General features: G+C 40.3%; 1 protein-coding gene and 1 long non-coding RNA gene across 3 annotated transcripts in view; both read right to left on the reverse strand.

Annotated features, from left to right (window-relative positions):
- The window catches only part of LOC110522763 (cytosolic carboxypeptidase 6), a 472,883-nt gene that overhangs the window by 229,044 nt on the left and 225,203 nt on the right, over positions 1–18,636 (reverse strand). The window lies entirely within an intron of this gene.
- LOC149983954 (uncharacterized) lies at positions 88–1,106 on the reverse strand. Its single transcript, XR_016495533.1, has 2 exons — positions 863–1,106; positions 88–376 (listed from the first exon to the last, which is right to left on the reverse strand). It is a non-coding gene; the product is annotated as an uncharacterized LOC149983954 (long non-coding RNA).

The following is an 18,636-nucleotide window of genomic DNA, read 5'->3' on the forward strand; positions in this document are numbered from 1 at the left end:
GAGTTTTAAACTTTAATTTGTTGGCAAGTAAACATGTTTTAATAAAATAGTAGATCCGTCTCAATATAGCAAATAAGTAGACATTGCTTGTATACAAGACAAAGTTTATTTGTTTTGGATACTGAGGTGAGTTTACACAGCAGTATGCAGAAACAGTTATGGCAATGTATGACATATATACAGCATAATACAAATATAATACTAATGCTTAGAATAAATACTACAGTTCTACAAAGGGAAAACTTGCATTGGGTGTGTTTGGTTGGTGAAGTGAGATGTTCGGAGTCACTTTGATACAAGGGGAGATTTTTGTTATGGGACCTTTTCACATCTCCTCTTGAGAGTCATCCACTTCTTTGTATCCAAGTGGCACTGTCTGTCAGAGAAATATGAAAATTATATTATACATTCATGGGCAATCATTGTGTATTGTCTGTATTCCTACTATAGCAACATGGTGTAGAATATGAGACATCTCACAAACATACATTAGCTAGCTAGCTACATTACACAGGTATAATTACTCCAAGACTTCTATGAGTCATCAAGACAAAGTCATTCCTTTACTCTCCTCCATCATCATCAAAACAATTATCCAGTTTTGCTCCAAATGAGAGGCACTGAGGCTAGCTAAGCTATTTATCGAGTTAGTTATAACGTTAGACTACAGTACATTTTAGGTATAGCAAACACAGCTTGCTAGCTAGATACAGTAGCTAGCTAAACTTGGCTAGCTTGGCTTGTAATGGTCCTAGCAAACCCCGCTAAATTGATCACCAAATTGTACTGCACTGAACAACAGTGCCTAGTGTTAAAAGAGAACTTATATTGCTAGCTAGCGACCAACAGCAAAACAACTTACTTGTCTAGGCTGCCACCTCTGCTTGCTGGTCTCGCAATTATTTTTCTCGCTGTCTCAACTCCAGTGTATTCCAGCTCAAATAAATAGGACTGTATGTTCCTATGTAAAAGAACATATAAAATGTTTAGTCGTCCAGCTCTTCTTGGAAAGAGGAATCATCAGAAGCAGCCATTGTAGCTAATTATTTAGCAATTTCAGATAGACAGTGCATGGTAACATAGCTCCTGCAAACCTGTAAACTAGTACCACCCCCATTTTGAAAAGCCAGCCTTCAAGGGTGGGAAGAAGGAAGTAGCCTTTACAAAGCAAGGAAAAATTAGTCAACCTAGATATCTTGAGACAAGTCCAATGTTTATTGAACAAGGACAACCATATCTACTCACTGCTAGCATGATCGTTCAATCAGCGAAACTCAAATGCCACAATAATAGCTACAAAACATGACTCCGTTCATTTTTAGATCAGACAGCAGGCTCAATCAACCAATGATGTCATTGGTTGAACTCTCCCGGCTCGAAAATGTAAAAGATACAGCTATAGTGCATAATTATGTCTGAAACACCCTCTCATCAATCAGAAAAATATAGGGAGACTGGAAAATACCCCAAATAGTGTCTGGTGGTGAAGTTTCCCTTTAAGTCAACCATTTTGTTCAATGGTAAAAGGCCCTTTTGCGCAATCTTTATAATCCACCATCTTTGAGTATACTTGTGTTCTGCTCCTAGCGGATCGCACTGGGCTCTTCTCCCAAGTCATATAACTTTGCCAAATGACGATGTGCTCCAGCTCTGACTCCCTACTAGCTACCACTGGCCTTAGATGTGCCTTCTACAGCCAGAAGGAGCCCCCCCAGCTCCATTTGATGTCACGTTTGAAGTGACCTTTGTAATATAGCTCCAGGTGCTCATCTGATGATTTATGTAACCAAAGTGGGAGCCAGGTCCAGCCATGGCTGCACCCCTGCCCAGTCATTTGAACTCCATAGATTAGGGCCTAATTCATTTATTTCAATTGACTGATTTCCTTATGTGATCTGTAACTCAGCAAAAAATATATATATCCTGTAGTCTTCACCCGTTTCCTTAATGGGAATGTCTGCTATTTCACACAGCAGGAGTCTAATATTAGCATAAATGACAACAAAAAAATGTCACTCTCAATCCTGCACTACTTTCACTGTTTAACAAACAACCACTTCAAAAATCCACTACAAGATCAAAACATACTTCTCTGCAGTTTGTGTAATTATAATCCTTAACAAAACGATTACCATCTTTTTCATATTGCAAAAGCTCAACCAGTTAGAAAAAACTCACAGAATACAGTAGAACAGTATGATTACATAGAAGTCTTGAAGCCCCCCTCTTCATTTAATTGAGCTCAATTATTTTTGTGAAAGAACACATAACCCCTGTAACCCTGTGAGATAAATGATGGAATGTGGTTCCAATTTCTTCAAACAAACTCTTGATCATATTTAGCCTGATGGTTGCTCCCTCTAAACCCCTCTGATGGTTCCTCCCTCTAAATCCACCTACCAAGACAAAGTCACACCTGTGACATGATTCTTATTGATTGTAAGAAATGTATTAGAAAGCCATTCCTCCTTGGATTGATCTCATTGGTTGTCTTTTCGGGATAGACAATATTGACAGAGTGCAGAGCTGATCATTTGTTGAATATCTGGATTACTCTTTGAATTGTGTGAGATTGAGGTATTACAAGACTACAAATGATCTTGTAAAGGAGACAAAGCTTCCAAGTTGGAATGCATGAAAGCAATCCTTCCTGTGAGACCTGATAGTCGTAGAGGCCACAGAGAGTGGGCTTCCATTCAACTGCTTGTGACACTGGCATACAAAAATGGCTCAGTCAACCAAAATATTACCCTCTCTGGCACCCGTGTTAAAACCAGGCAAGACAAATGACATTAATTCCCGGATGACTCATATAATCAAAGAGTGTGATAATTAATGCTACACTCCATTGACCAAACAAATATCTTTGTCAAGGTGCTTGTTGCTATACAAGTCCTTCTCCTGTTCTCAAAGACATGATAACAAGCCGCCTTAATTACTTCCATCCCATAGACTCCGTGAGCATTAGGCACCGACTCACCCTAACCCTCCCTTCCAACAAGCACATAAAATATTTTATCGTGATGGCGCCCCGCTAACTTTAATAAACTGAACGACCTTGCGAGATTGCACAGGGGATAAATGAAGTTTCCCTTCCCCACTAGTAGAAGCAACCACCACACAGGGGTCCTTATCTGGGCTCCACTTAATTACGTGCTTTAATTCTAACATTTTTTAAATGCCCCCTCACCACGAAGAGACAACCTGTTTTAATTAAACAAATGAATGTGGTGCTTATCGTACGGGATCAACGCTCTCATTTGTTAATAGTTAAGGACGCTGATAATGTTATCTAGAGACCTATAAGAAATTTCATCATACAGAAAGAAAATCGATCTTATCTCCTATCAGTGTGATATACATATTTATGTGTGGCTTTAACATCTCATTAGATGCAGGAGACATGTCTACTTATTTCTATCTTCATCTGATGAGGTAGCTCCACTCTCCTTATTACAGCGATGAAGGCCATTTTATATGAAGGCAAAATGCTGCAGGCTCTTTATTCTGCTTTAAACCAATACTGTTTACTATCCGTATTATACACCCAACTGAGCTGCTTTTCTATGAGCTGCTTGCGTATGACTACTATGTATGATCATTCAACACTATTACATAGGAATCTCTGGATATACAGTACCCTATTAGCTATGCCTCATTGAGTGAGTACAGAAACATCAAAAGACAATACTCATGGACAACATACAAAATGCACACTCGTGGTGTTATTTCTGAATAAGAGTTAAATGACCATAGAATCAGGACAGGGCTACACACTGGTACAACAGCCATGCACACAAATGCAAATGTCACAAAGCTGCTTGTCCACAGAAAGCAATTGCTTTGGCTTTCCAAAACAGATATTTTGTTTGCCTTCACACGAAGAGAAGACAAGGAACTTGCACAAGGGAATCTTGCCAATGAATATTTTCACACAATCATTTCCCACCCCTCCCGCCCGTTCTGAAGGGGAGCTGAGAGGCACTCTAAAAGTCATTTACACTTCCTAGCTTGTTTATAGGAGTTATATAACATATTTAGCACAATAGCTAACACCAAGGGTTCGTGCAAGCTGTCTAACCAAATTTTATGGGAAAAGTGTCAGAGAAGACATTATCCCAACAGGAGGAGAGGCCTGTTACAGATTACTGCAGGTTGCTAATTTATATTAGCAGTGAAGCAATGGGTGGAAGGTCAAAGTGATTTTACAGTGGTAAAGTAGTAACTGCTGATCTGTTTCCACCCAGCGTAATGCTAAAATAACAAAATGATCAGCCTTTAATGGCCCAAACACTGATTTGAGCCTCAGCCAAGAAAATCACTTGATTACTACACAATAACCAGGAGCAAATTGCTGAATGTTTTCCTACTTGGTAGACATCATTTACACTAGGGGATTTACTGGTGCTGATATTTCATTTACACTAGGGGATTTACTGGTGCTGATATTTCATTTACACTAGGGGATTTACTGGTGCTGATATTTCATTTACACTAGGGGATTTACTGGTGCTGATATTGGCTAGAAAAGTGTGTGTGTGTCATTCGTAGAGATCCTATAATTCACTGTTACACAATCAACTCTTATAAGTTACTAGTATGAAACCCTCTTCTTCAAGGATGCCATCACATGTTTCAACATAAAGACCAACGGACAGATTTATTGTGTGATTCCATACTTCTTGTTAAGGTAAAGAGCTCTGTAAGTTTGACGGCACACTTATTATTTTTTTGCATTGTGATAAACTGCCTTGATGAGCTGGCAATCTCTGTCTCCCAGCTGTTCAGCTGGCTCCTAAAACTGGTGAGGTGCCACTGTGAGTGAAGACCAGCTCACCTACCGAAAACTGTCTCAGGGAAAAGCCACAGCCTTCCTTTCCAGAGTAACAACTAAAAATACCTGAGAGCAGTGCACCCTGGTGACATGGCTGAGATATAGACATCCAAAACACTGACAGGTCCTGACAAATGAGAACCAGTTCAACTTAAACAGCTCATTCTCAGGCCTTTGCCCAAATGACACTCCCTTCTCTAAAAGGCAAAAAACTGTCAGACACGTTTGTGGGGAAGTGGGTACCCTCAGGCTATGACATCACACGTCCTTCAGGAGGTCCAGTGAGGGAGAGAGCATGCATCAGTGGGCCAGAGAGTCTGCTTAATGTGCTACACGAGGGAACTATTCTATTCTGTTTGACCGCTGAGAGACCTGGCACATCAAAACAAACAGAGAGGAGCTTTACCAACTGATCAGACACATGGAACTTTACCATTCACCACAGGACTGCCTCATTTTATCAATGACACGAGGGATATTTAATCTTATTTCCTTGATCATCGTGCTGATGTGTCTGTCTAATTTGATTATATCATATTTCCCTGTAATTATGCTGAACGGAAACTGCCCAAAAGTATTTTTTCTCCACCAATTTCTCCTCCTTAAAAGATACAATTAACAGTCCCACATGGATTGTCTAAAAGGAGTATGCTCTGTCTGTGAAGAAAGGAAGAAAGAATGATTCTGATGACTTCTTCTGTTCCCATTCATATCTTTAAAAAACACAAAGAACAAGAGAGAAATAAAGCCACCGCCTCCAAAACACAGATCACAAGAATTAATGGTGAGGAGTCCCACCATACAGTCTCCCACTACTAGTGCTCAGTGATTAGTGCTTTTCGTGGTCAGTTCGGTTTTGGTTTGATTATAAAAGAAGAATCACGGTTTTCAGTTTCAATTATATATATATATTTAATTAAAAGCACTATACATTATGTGGGTTGAATGCTGTAACAACACAGAATTAAACCATTAATAAAAGTCCCTTGATGGTAGTGACTACCCATTACTACTAATCACTTAATAACCATCAATTTATTCACATTACTTTAATAAAATATTTGTTTTATTTGATGACTTTATTATTTCATTCATCTCCTCTCTATAGAGCTGCTGCCTATGCTGTCTGACAAAATCACTATTTTAGTAGTTCTTCAAAATAAATAAGGCATACTGCTGAATACCAACCATCAATCACTTACTGTAGATCATGTATTTTCATGCTCGTGAAGCAACTGCGTTCTATCCCTCTCAATCGCGTGTTCTCTCTTCTCTCAGTCTCCATGTCCCGGACAGATAGTTTAAGCGGGCGTGCAATGGATTATGGTCATTGTAGTTAATTACCACGTTTTCGCCGCTAAACTATGTAGAATATTGACCTGTTGGAAACTACAACTCCCTACTACATCACATAGTTCTGGCTTGATCTAATGTATCTCTACAGAAACTGCACATTGAGTTCACACAAAAAAAAAAAAACTAAATGGATTTCGGTAAGTTCGTTAAAAAAGGAAGAAAATATGTATGAAATTTCAGTTGATTTGCTCAGCACTATCCCACAACCCCCCACCCTCCTCGAGAAGCCCATTTGGTGATAAATGTTTCTGTGGGTGGGGAGGGAGAGAGGGATGCACCAACACCTCCAACATTACTCAAGCAACGGAGAGGTGAAGATTTGATTTCCCATCACATCAAGTAGCAGGAGGAGTTGGAGTCTCTCAAATGAACTTGACTTGAACCCCTCAGTGGCAAGCGCTCCACAGTAATCAACTGCTTGGCTGTGGCCCCTCCCACCCCTCCTCTCATTATAGTCACAGCCAGACCCTGGTAGGATTGGACCCACAGAGGGCTGGCCAAAACACAGATCACAGAACTGCATTTCTCTGACACCATGATACAGTGCCTTGCAAAAGTATTCATCCCCCTTGGCATTTTTCCTATTTTGTTGCATTACAACTTGTAATTTAAATTGATTTTTATTTGGATTTCATGTAATGGACATACACTAAATAATCCAAATTGGTGAAGTGAAAAAAAAAACTTGTTTAAAAAAATTATACAAAATACAAAACAGAAAAGTGGTGTGTGCATATCTATTCACCCCTTTTGCTATGAAGCCCCTAAATAATATCTGGTGCAACTAATTACCTTCAGAAGGCACATAATTAGTTAAATAAAGTCCACCTGTGTGCAATCTAAGTGTCACATGATCTGTCACATGATCTCAGTATATATACACCTGTTCTGAAAGGCCCCAGAGTCTGCAACACCACCAAGCAAGCGGCACCATGAAGACCAAGGAGACTCCAAACAGGTCAGGGACAAAGTTGTGGAGAAGTACAGATCAGGGTTGGGTTGTAAAAAAATATCCAAAACTTTGAACATCCCACGGAGCACCATTAAATCCATTATTAAAAAATTGAAAGAATATAGCACCACAACAAACCTGCCAAGAAAGGGCCGCCCACCAAAACTCACGGACCAGGCAAGGAGGGCATTAATCAGAGAGGCAACAACGAGACCAAAGATAACCCTGAATGAGCTGCAAATCTCCACAGCGGAGATTGGAGTATCTGTCCATAGGACCACTTTAAGCCGTACACTCCACAGAGCTGGGCTTTATGGAAGAGTGGCCAGAAAAAAAGCCATTGCTTAAAGAACAAAATAAGCAAATATGTTTGGTGTTTGCCAAAAGGCATGTGGGAGACTCCCCAAACATGTGGAAGAAGGTACTCTGGTCAAATAAGACAAAAATTGAGCTTTTAGGCCATCAAGGAAAACGCTATGTCTGGCGCAAACCCAACACTTCCCATCAGCCCGAGAACATCATCCCATGCTTCACGCATGGTGGAGGCAGAATCATGCTGTGGGTATGTTTTTCATGGGCAGGGACAGGGAAACACGTCAGAATTGAAGGAATGATGGATGTCACTCAATACAGGGAAATCCTTGAAGGAAACCTGTTTCAGTCTTCCAGAGATTTGAGTCTGGGACAGAGGTTCACCTTCCAGCAGGACAATGACCCTAAGCATACTGATAAAGCAACACTTGAGTGGCTTAAGGGGAAACATTTAAATGTCTTGGAATGGCCTAGTCAAAGCCCAGACCTCAATCCAATTGAGAATCTGTGGTATGACTTAAAGATTGCTGTACACCAGCAGAACCCATACAACTTGAAAGAGCTGGAGCAGTTTTGCCTTGAAGAATGGGCAAAAATCCCAGTGGCTAGATGTGCCAAGCTTATAGGGACATACCCTAAGATACTTGCAGCTGTAATTGCTGCAAAAGGTGGCTCTACAAAGTATTGACTTTGGGGGGTGAATAGTTATGCACACTCAAGTTTCCTGTTTTTTTTGTCTTATTTCAAGTTTGTTTCACAATAAAAAATATTTAGCATCTTCAAAGTGGTAGGCATATTGTGTAAATCAAATGATACAACCCCCCCCCCCCCCCCCCAAAAAAAATAAATAAAATTTAATTCCAGATTATAAGGCAACAAAACAGGAAAAACGCCAGGGGTACCACTGTAGCCATGAAATACTTTGGCTTTCGACTAATGTGGTACTGCATCTTCCATTCATTCTTATGCAAAGAAGACTACACAGGCCGTAAACAGTGTAACTCCCTGTTGCTGTGGCCTGCAGAGTGGGTCAGACTGGCTGCCAGTGAAGGGGCTGATTTGAGCCCAGCATGGAGTGGAGGAGGATGTGCTACAGAAGGCATGGGAATGCACACTGTGCCTGTGCAGGCTGGGAGGGACACATCATTAGAAACACCATTAGTAGGATAGGGACTGGCGGCTAGAAACCCTCCAGATCCTGCTCAAACACACTCGCCAGTGGTCCTGCTTCCCTCTAATGGGTTAATTTGTAACTCTTTGATTGAGTGGACCCAGAATTCATTGAACCACCAGTCACTTTAATGGAGCCAGTCAGAGACTGTCTGTTAGCAAACACATCAGATAAAAACCGTCTTCTAAATGGCAGGAGGAGTAGAGCAGCGGAATATGTAAGGTCAAAAAAGAGAAAGTAAAAAATAAACTTGAATTCAATTCTGCTAGATAATTCTCTTTTATCTTTAAGGGACATTATTTCATGGCCCATCGCAGATTCTGCTTGGTGCTTTATTCCACTACTGACACTGGCTGACCTATGCAAGGAATTTTGATCAATAGGTATTTGACTTAAAGATGGAATTCACATTAGGAAAAACAGTGCCACTGTCCTCCCCAGCATCTTCATTATTGTTTTTGAGCAGTGTGGGGAAAAAAATGGCAGTACATATTCTGCTGTTCTATCGCACGTGCAATGACGTCTGAGGGGAGAAAACAGGGTTTGTTGTTGTGAGTAAGTTTTTGTTGTCGGAATATCACAAACAGATGTTTGGATTCCAGCTTTAAGTGGACACTGCCATCTTTGTGGGTTTGAGCATTTTATATTGAACCTGGGGTAAATCGTTCTTGTTGACTAAATAATCTGGAAGAAACTCTGGTATAATCATTTCCAATTCAAAGGACAGAAATCACAAATCAGTCTGAATACTAGCCTGACCTCTGCAACGCATATTTAGTGTGTGTCTAAACTAGATGTTTTGTATTGACATTCAGACTTTGCCTATTTTGGGAAGCACTGGTCATGTTCCCAAACCAGCTCTCTGCAAAGCAGACTGATTGCATGGCAATGTCAGTTACTAATTTACTGTGCCGAATCAACATGAGAGAATTGGGCTGCATTGTTCAATAAATTATAGAATATGTTTCCTTCTCCGCCTCCTTAATTGTATTTCAAAGTTCTAATTATGCAGATCGAGGTCTACGGGACACTCACCATTTTCCCAGTCTTCTCAAATTATGACTGCTAGCTACTGTTTAGTCTTTGGGAAATTAATGTGCTATACACAGTGGGGATGTTGTATGCTGGAATAGTTTGTTTTATAGTAGCAATCGATGGTAAATGTTAATGAAGTGTTAATGTGACTGGTAGTAAACATTTCATTATTCTTAGGGTCTAATACATTAAGAACTAGCACACTTTGTACTTGGTCCTTTCAGAAAACAATAACTGGAAAACAAAATACAGTATATTGAAGGTGGAACATTCAGAAATCACTCCACCATTCCCTGATTGCAAAAATTTGAATAGTTTGTCTAATTTCAGTTTATGTGACAACACAAGAAATGTGTAGTGTAGAGAATCATTGTACTGAACCGCATCTGAGCCGCTGTGAAATATTGTATCACCTGTGTATCACCTGTGGTCATGAGCAGCCTTGTGATTCTCTTTAATTAAGGTAATATTTAAATGTTTGAGCCGTTCTGCATGATCTCCCTCCCTCCCTCCCTCACAGCTGGGCTGGGACGGGCCCCTTGGGCTCCACAGGCAAATACTCTGCTCCTTATCTCTTCAAAGCATCTTATGCTCTACTCCATGACTACACTGCTATCTGGAAACATGAAGGTTATGAACTGACTCATCTAATCCCAAATAAGTCTGAGTAATGCAGGGCTCACCAGGGCAACGATTGGCACCTTTTACACAATACATGCTGCCACACAGGCCACCATATTCCACTCTCCAATACATTCCCTTTGAAGACTGTATATTTTTGTTGTTGTTATTGTTTTCCCACTTCAAATGGGGTAAAAGTGCAACTTCTGTCCTCTCAAAGCAAGGCAATTTACTTCACAGGCCAAAAACAAAGAGACAGTAATAAAAAGGAAAACAATTGCTTTTTCATTTAATTTCCACCGGGAAATCTGTTGAGAGAAATAAATGCAATACAATAATAAAGTTAAAGAGGAACCTGTATCTTTCCATTCCCCGTGTAATCCAACACAGGCATGAGAGTCAGTCACATTTAATACCTCTTCATTTCAGCAGTGGCGGAGTGATACTGTAATAATGTTTGTTTTGGTGAACAGGAGACCCTGCAGCGGCGACACAGTTTGACATTGGCCCTGGGTGCAGAAGGCTGACAGGGTGGGCTGGTGTTAAAGCCTGGAATGACTCTCATGCTGAGGCTCTCTAGTACTACTGTGTTTCTGATCGCCACCCCGTCCACATTAGGAAGATTTAAGTGTCTTATAAAATGTTATACACTCATTTGGACGATGACTAGATTTGTATGCAATGATACAACTAGTATCCCCTCAACCCTATCATCACATGTAGTGGGGCCTATCTCTCTGAATATATGAGTTAATAAAGCACATTAGAGGATCATTTTACTTGTATATGATGACTTATATGTATCCTGGTGTCCTGTAGCCCAGAGCTATGGCCCTGGGATATTCTCAGCACACTCTGGGAGATATTCATGATGCCCCACCTTTCCCTTCCAGCCAAATACTGACAAATTCTCCCTTAGCCTCTCATGTGCCTTTTGTTTAATTAGCAGCCCCAGATGCCTAGATGCTTACCAAATTACAGACGAGTGGTGCCAACCCAAACCAGATGGGAGCAATCTATTTTCAGATTAGCTGTTTCCTCAGATCCATAATAATCTCCACTGTTGTCCTACAATCTCAACATGCTTTACTTTTCTGAGTGAATGACAAGACAAACCCTGTTATTTTCAAACTGTTATGTAAAATAAACTGAAGCCTGAGAACTGGCAAACAATATAAACAAAAACATGGCAAAAACTGTTTACTGTAACCCTTTACAACACATATGACTCAAGACACAGATTTGCTAATTGAACACAGCTTAATGCTACAATTAATATAAATAACTCAAAACAGTCATCAATCTTTATGTAAAGACTTTAAAAATTAAAATAGATGTTTGACAATACAGTATATGGGTTATAGCTGAGTGCTGGAAGGCAGTACCTGGACAGCAAACAGTGCTCCCGCTGAATAAATAATCATTATTCTATTAGAGAAAATGTGATTATTTCTCTGCTGCATTAATTAAATCCCAGCTCTGATTTGTGAGACAGCCCAATCCCCCAAGCTTCACACTCCATTTGCTTATTCACATTTCTGACACAGAGGCGCACCAGAGCAAGACCAAAATAACCATTTAAAATACAAAATCGTAAACAACACATGAATGAAAACCGTTGTCACAGAGATTAATATCAAGAACGTATCATATATTTATATATTGATTATACATTTAAATGTTTGAGAGCTGTGAGATCAAATAGATTAAACTTCTCAGCACGGCCCGTGGTCTGACAGGGGATACATTAGTTGATGGCTGGCAGAGAAGGAGAGAAGGAGGGAAAGAAGGAGAGGGGGGGGGGGGAGACGAGGAGGGCGAATGCAATTAGGACGAGGAGGATTTCTTCAAGGGTCCATCTTCAAAAGGGAGGAAAATGGTTTCCTGGCCTGCTCTGTGCCGATACACACAGCAGAAGCATCTGTCTGGGCTCCTCCAGCCAAGCTGTTGACTTAGCAGAGCTGTTTGAATTTGCCACGCTCTCTTGTATGCTGCCGAGAAAAAACAAAGTCTTTGCAGAACAGAATGCAGATATCAACAAGCTCTTCAGGGTGTCCTAATGTGTCCCTAAGCGGCTGACAGGAGAGCTTTGTGGAAGCGCTGAGATACCCATAATCTCCTCACTTAGTTCAAAGGTTACCTCACCACCGTGCTGAGCACGCCCAATAAACCTCTGCACAGCAGAGAATCACAACCCGTATCAACTACAAACCTGCCTTATTTCTGCACCACATGCAGGCCTGGCCAGCAAGCAATGCAAATCCTGCTAGGCTCAAAAGGCAAGCGTATAACACTTTTGGATGAGCTATTGCATGATGCGGCCTGTGACACTGGCTAACTCTCCCAACATTTCTGGGTCCTGATACTATTAGGTTGCAGCAGGAAAACGCACACACACACACACACACACACACACAATTACACTCCCTTATCGTCATTGGAAGGCTATTAATCTATTTGTTAAATTTTCGCCCATTATTTCTCAAATAATCCTCTTTTACCTCCTCTCTTCATGAATGCTAATGAGTTCCTCTGAACAACAGCGCTCTATAGATTATTCCGATTGGAGCCCCCACTTGCTCTCCGTTTCCTATTTCTTCTAATATAATACACATGTGAATGAAGCCTCCAAGATGGAATTGGAAGCTGAAAATGGAGTGCCATTTCATCTAATAAATATAATTCTGTAATTACTTTTCGACAAAGCCTAAAGTCTGCTAAACCCGGGTTGCAGTATAAGAAATTGCCCTGGTACATGGCCGGTACTTATATTTTAGGTAGTACCACTGAACTCTAATATCATAATCAAACCGATTTTTTTTTCTTTATATTCTCTCATATTTATATCCTCTTCTATTTTCCTTTGTCGAACTTGAGACACACAATTCAATGTTAGTACTTTCCTCCTATATTCCTTTTCCCTCTCTTTTCATTATAGCATTTTGTCTATATCTCTTACCACACAGATGATGTAAACTGAACATCATATATTCCAGGTATTAATCTAAAATCCTACAGAATCCTTGGAATGTCAAATAAATGATATGGGGTCCACTGTGTAAAATGTTGAATATCCAAATGGGTTAAGGTACGGTAGAAAAACAATTAAACCAAAATATGAAAGTATTCACTTCGCACCAAGGGATGAGAGCACATGCATAATTTGAAATATATGATTTACTGTAAGGAAATGGAAATGAGTTTACCACAATTGAAGGCATTCACAGAAACCGAGTACATGTAAGGGCTTTGTATTTGTATGTGTGCGTGTTTATGTGTTTGTTTGTATGCTTGATGGGGGCAGGGAATGAGGTTGAGGTGGGGGTCGGGGCAGGGGGGTTCATCAGGAGTGAATGGGGTGTTTGACATTTTTATGAATCACGTCTGTTTGGAAATTAGTCATTAGGCCCGGCTTTATTGTTCAAATTACCAGAGCCGGTCCTTGTCCTGTTTGCCCTTAATTAACAAGCATTCAATTCCCCTATTAATTAGCACAAGCTATTAGCTATTTTACATCACTCTTCATTTAAAGACAATTAAAAGGCTTATTATTAAAAGAATGCCACACAGTTAATTGTTCGAGCAGCGCGGCAAGTGAAGAGATTGCCCTGACAGACTACAGGAGTTGGGAGTCAAAGTAGTCCCTGCAACCTTTCCTGTCTGTCTTGTCTCGTTGTTGGAAAAATTCTGAATTCCCTCCTGTTCTGCTCTTGTACTCTTCAGGAGAAAATAACTCGTCCTTGCTCCCATCAAACACCTACTGTTCACTTCCAGCCACGTTTGCAGTGGGCAAATTGAAAATAAAAAACTTTAGTTTTGTTCTTGGACAATAGGGATTCGTAGGAGCGGTTGATCTGCATGCTGTATCATTTCAGAGAGGTTCTCCTGGGTGCTGTGGCCAAGCGTTCCCCCTCCCTGTTTGTAGGGGACTATCTCTCTGTGGTACAGTACACAGTGTGCCTGCCTAGAAAACACAGACTCCTCTGGTGTTCAGTGGGGCAGAAGTTTACCTCTCACAGACAGACCCTCAGACAGTTCTGGGCTTCCAAGTTCTTCATTCAACTTTGACTTTTTTTCTATATTTTTTTACATCACTAAACTCTCTAAACAAATACAGTGTGTAAACAAAGCCATTTCTTAACACTCTAAAAAACGCTGGGTTGTTTGGATGACCCAACTGCTGGGTTGCAGCCATTGGATCACTTAGTTGTATGGTTTTCTTTAAAAAGAGCCCGTTTGGGTTGTTGATGCTGGGTTACTGATGCTGGGTTATTGAGATATGGCCCAGTGGGTGGGTTAATGCTCCAAATCCAGAAGATCAAGGTGATCCGGCAAGCTCATGAATGAGATTGTTGCAGCCATGTAGAATTACTTTTCAACGGACAAATGGGCAAGGCGTTGTGTCTGACCAAAAAAGATGTGTAAAAAAAATAATAGCTAACATGACTAATTATCCATTCAGGTTAAATAGACCAAGTTATCATAATTACATATTAGCTCAATCATTGACAATTGTAGATAGTCCCTGTCTCTGAATGAATTTAACATGATTGTAGATAGTTGGCAAGCTTATAACTCATACTTTTAAGGTGGTTCAGTTACTTTATGTTTTTATAGCCTAATTGTTTCTGAGTTAGCTGGCTAACTAGCTTGTCTCAGTCTGGATGCAGACAGTTCCATTAACATTATATTGAAAATGTTCATCCAAGTTTAGGCTATCCATTTTTACTCTCCACTTACACTGTGTTAACATTATGCCTATGTCCCCCACTGCACAGATACTAGCGGCTGCATGGCCCTGAGAGTCCTTCTCCCATCACCAGTGTACTGAATGCAGGTAGCTACATATTGAAATGAAAGCAGTGTCTCAAATGTTCATCCAAGTTTATCCATTTTGGCTGTCCCCTAGATGCTTGTTATGTCTTTGTCCCCCAGATACTAAAGACGACATGATCCTGAAAGTGCTTTTCCCACCACCAGTTTAATGAGTTGGAAAGAGGACTGCCCACCCAAGAGACGCACAAATATCATACCCCAAAAAAATGCTAACCTCCCATGGGATTTTAATGGTGAGAGGTTAGCATGTCTTGGGGGATGATATTTGTGCATCTGTAACTTTCTCAATCATCATTATTAACAATTTATTCAGGATTATCCTAATCATGGTAGCATCCACAATAATGTAGAAGTGTTTAGAAACATATTATATTCTTACTTGCAATAAAAGTGACTCCAAAATGACAAGACATTATTTAACATTAATTTCTAATGGGCACAAAATAATCTGAAACACAACTAAAACAAACAGCAAATGCATCCAACAAATCTGTTGATGTAGTCATTGCGTGCTATGAATATGGGACCAAATACTTTAATACACATAAGTGAATTTGTCCCAATACTTTTGCTCCCGTAAAATGGGGGCACTATGTACAAAAGAGTGCTGTAATTTCTAAACAGTTCACCTAATATGCACTTTAAACTCATAGTCATTGTTTGATTTCAAATCCAAACTTTTATGGAGCCAAAAGAAGAAAAAATGCTTCACTGTCCCAATAATTAATATTTCTATCATTAATTTAAAGTCCAACAACAGATGTAGCAATTAAGTATTATAGTCTTAAAAGGTCCAGACATTTAAGATCGACTGTGTGTCGACTGTGTCTGGGCTTTGATAAAGACAAAGGTTAGTGTGGGCCAGTAGTGATCGGAAAGCAGGATGTTTGAGACGGATGGGCAGGGAAGAGGAGAGACACAGAGGAGATACCTGAGATGCTCGCTGTCCCCCCCCCCCCCCCCCCCCACTGAGGTCAGCCTCCCTTACCCAAGGCTTAACGAGTCCAGAGAGCGGCAGGACATGCTGTGATTGACAGAGCAATTACTGCTAACATAGGCCCTGATGGAGCTGGAGACATTTCCAAATAGAATTTCACTATTTTGTTGCATCAGACGCATATAGGAAGGATTTTGTACAGAAGTGAAATCCCTGACCGACTGAAAACAGAGCACCGCTGCTTGCGGAGAACTTCTGTGTTTGTGTTTTTCTTCAATGACAAAAAAAACATGTAGGATACCCTGTCTAAGGTTGGCTTCCTCTAACCTTTGTCACTGTTTTGTTATACTTCTCCTTTTTCCAACTCTTAATTTGTTTGCTCAGTTAGAGGGCTGTCTATTTTTACTTGAAAGCCTGTTAGCTGCTGAGTTTTGAAAAACTGATTTGCTAATTACAGCTCACAGAATTCTGGAGTCGAATAGAATTATCTATAAATCATATAAGTTTGAATACAAAACACAACACCCTGTCTAAAAGTTATTTTGGCATTGTGGCGGATCTATGCTGCTTTTTCACTAACTTCAACTTAGAGGTCTGCACAGGACTGATTTCTTATCAGTCCCGGTGGGAGGTTGCAGCTTTTCACACCACAACTGCTCTCCGCCCACTTTCGCCACCAGCTCCAGCTGGCTTTCTGTCCAACTCCCACCCTCAAGAACTGGTCCCAAACCGCAGTCCAGCAATGTTATTTTAGGCATATGACGCAACTTGCCAGCTATGGTCCCAGCAATTTTGCACCCTATAGGCAATATCAAAATGCACACTACATTTTGTATCGCACCTCATGTATTATACTATTTTAACTGAGCCTTTTCCTTTTCAATGATGATCACATTTTTGATTGCACCTCGACTCAAGTTGGTTGATCGCCCTCCACTTCTTTCCATGATCAATATTTATTTACATACACTGTAGTAAACTATAGCCTAATAATATATGAGTTAATTTCCTTGGAAAGATTACTGCCAAGTGATTCTTCGCCCATGCATAGGCAGCCGACTCTATTTCATTGTGACCACACACACTGAGTATACAAACATTAGGAAAAACTTCCTAATATTGAGTTGCACCCTCTTTTGCCCTCAGAACAGCTTCAATTCATCAGGCGTTCCACAGGGATTTTGGCCCATGTTAACTCCAATACTTCCCACATTTGTGTCAAGTTGGCTGGATGTCCTTTTGGTGGTGAACCATTCTTGATACATGCTGGAAATTGTTGAGAGTGAAAAGTTATTGACACAAACCGGTGCGCCTGGCACCTACTACCATACCCCATTCAAAGGCACTTAAACATTTTGTCTTGCCCATTCACCCGCTGAATGGTACGCATACACAATCCATGTCTCAATTGCCTCAATGGAAAGAGCAGGTGTCTCAATGGAATGTAAACTCATCTGCATGTCCAACTAGGAGAGGAGAGGTAGGCTACTGAACTTGATACAGCGAATGCTGAGTGTGTGAAAATGCGACAAAGAGCTGATTTTAATACAATAGGTAGGATAACGCATACAAAGCAGAAAGACGACTGTATCCAAATAATCAGCAGAACAAAAAAATATTTTCATCCCAAAGTTGTCTGTCTGACCGCTCCTGCTTGCAACTAGAAAAATGTCGACCACGCGCAATGATCTCGGTCTGGACACGCAGGTCCGTGGGCATTACATGAAGAGAGATGTTTGTAGACAGCAATGCGCTCCTTCTCTTCCCCTCAAACTGGATGTTCCCAACAGCATATGTGGGTTGAGCCATTCTGCCATTCAGCATGCTCCCAACTAGAAAAAGTCTGGATGCCACATGCTGAATTACATGACAAATTCACAAATGTTTTAAATTTGCTTTGGAGAAAAAAGAATGCTTAGTAAATCTTCGCTCAATCAGACTAACAAATAAGTGAACAGAGGGGAGGGAGCCAGTTGAACATAGCATTGTTAAGAAGGTCAACACCTTGGAAAGAAAATCAGAGGAAAGTACAGTACTGTACCAGTCAAAAGTTTGGACACACCTACTCATTCAATGGTTTTTCTTTATTTTTACTATTTTTTACATTGTAGAAAAATAGTGAAGACAAACCAACTATGACATAAAACGTATGGAATCATGTAGTAATCAAAAAAGTATTAAACAAATCAAAATACAGTTGAAGTTGGAAGTTTACATGCACATTCCTGACATTTAAACAAAGTAAAAATCCCATTTGAAATGTCAGAATTATAGTAGAGAGAATTATTTATTTCAGTTTGTATTTCTTTCATCACATTCCCAGTGGGACAGAAGTTTACATACACTCAATTAGAATTTGGTAGCATTGCCTTTAAATTGTTTAACTTGGGTCAAACATTTCGGGTAGCCTTCCACAAGCATTCCACAATAAGTTAGGAGAATTTTGGCCCATTCCTCCTGACAGAGCTGGTGTAACTGAGTCAGATTTGTAGGCCTCCTTGCTCGCACACACCTTTTCAGTTCTGCACACACATTTTCTATGGAATTGAGGTCAGGGCATTTTGATGGCCACTCCAATACCT

This window comes from Oncorhynchus mykiss, chromosome 4, assembly GCF_057628025.1.
Source record: "Oncorhynchus mykiss isolate SJ-2025 chromosome 4, ASM5762802v1, whole genome shotgun sequence".
NCBI lineage: Eukaryota > Metazoa > Chordata > Actinopteri > Salmoniformes > Salmonidae > Oncorhynchus > Oncorhynchus mykiss.